General features: G+C 52.7%; 1 non-coding gene across 1 annotated transcript; it reads right to left on the reverse strand.

Moving 5' to 3' along the window:
- Window positions 1–1131: 1131 nt before the first annotated feature.
- Window positions 1132–1261, reverse strand: LOC120101330 (small nucleolar RNA SNORA17). Its single transcript, XR_005501699.1, has one exon. It is a non-coding gene; the product is annotated as a small nucleolar RNA SNORA17 (small nucleolar RNA).
- Window positions 1262–1629: the final 368 nt, after the last annotated feature.

Genomic DNA, 1629 nt, shown 5'->3' on the forward strand with positions numbered 1-1629 from the left:
GAGCCAGCTTTCCCACTTGCCATCAGTGACAAGGGGCAAGGGTGGAGGATGATATCTTCAGTGCCCATGCTGCTCCAAGGTAGGCAGACAAGCTGTGGGGACACACAGCCTCTGGGCCCATTTACCTAAGTTTAACCCCTCCCCCTCCCTGCCTCCACCATCAGGGTCCACTCTACTGTGATGCCTAGGTGAGGTGCAGGGCCTGCTCTCCCAAGTGCTTCAACAGATGAGGGGCAGGGCCAGCTCTCTTGCTATCATGACCCCTTTGAAGTTAACTGTCTAGCCTCCTGGTGGTAGCAAGAACAAAATGGAAGGGAAGGAATTTCTCCCTAGCCAATGACACTGCACAGCAGACAAGAGGCAGGGCTGGTTCTCCCACCATCCTCATACTCAGGGACAGCTCTACTATGCTGCCCAGTGAGGTACAGGGCCTGCTATCCTGAGTATTGGAGGAGGTGAGGGGCAGGGCCTGCTCTCTGGCCTGATGACTTTCATGGTCACTTCTCCTGCCTGCCCTAGGTGGCAAGGGTGAGCGGGGTCATCTCTCGCTAACCCACGTTAACGCATAGCAGACAATTATCAGGGCCAGCTCAGCAGCACCCCGGCACGAGAGTGAGCGCTAATGTGCTGCCCAGACAAGGTGCATGTCTGCTCTTCTGAGTGCTGCAGCTCCTGAGGAGGAGGCAGCTCTCCTGCTCTCGTGATCCCAGAGTCAGGTGGCCTGCCTGCTGCAGGGCCTGAAGGGTAAGGGGGGCATGGGAGGGTATCTCCCTCACATGCACCACCACTAGGGAAATAAGTGGTAGGGCCGAGTTTCCCAGGATTGTACGAATCAGGCCTATGCAGTGCCAGACTGGTGGTCATCTCAGGCTAGTTCCCTGTTTGTGGGCCCATGGCATGAGTCTGGTGGTCACTTGCTTCTTGCCAGACTCACCCGTGTTTCCCCATGCCAGGGTTGTTTGTCTTGGGTTCACGCTCAGCTAGGCCTGTGTGAACCCAGATGAGGTTCTTTTGGTCTCCAGCTTATGCTCCATTGTGGAAACCTGTCTGGATCTGCTAGACTGGTGGTCATCTCAGGTTAGTTCCCTGTCTGAGAGCCCTAGCCCCAAATTGGTGGCCATCTCAGACTCCCATTTAGGCTGCTAATCATTCCTCTGTTTGCAGGTCAGAACATTGAACATAGACATAGCCTCTGTCCTTTCTGCCGCTTACTGACACGCATGGGAAAGAGCAGCCACACCTGCAATGCCTCTGTAGCAAATGGTTACAATCTTTGTGCTCAACTAAAATAGGATTGGTTCGGTTTTCTATTTAATTCCATTAAGTGAGCAGGATGAAGCTAAGTACTGTTTAGTTAATGTCTTTTTCCACATTAAAAAATAATCTGAGGCTACAGAAATGGCTCAGCCTTTAAGAGTGCTTGCTGCTCTTTCAGACTCTATGAGCTCTTTCCCCAGCACCCACCTCTAGTGGCTCACAAGCACCTGTAACTCCAGCTCCAAGACACTGAAAGCCCTTTTCCGGCCTCCCTCCACAGACACCTGTCTGTCAATGCGCGCGCGCACACACACACACACACACACACACACACACACACACTCACACACACACTTTCAATATATTTTATAA

The sequence above is a fragment of the Rattus norvegicus genome, chromosome 2 (assembly GCF_036323735.1).
Source record: "Rattus norvegicus strain BN/NHsdMcwi chromosome 2, GRCr8, whole genome shotgun sequence".
Lineage (NCBI taxonomy): Eukaryota > Metazoa > Chordata > Mammalia > Rodentia > Muridae > Rattus > Rattus norvegicus.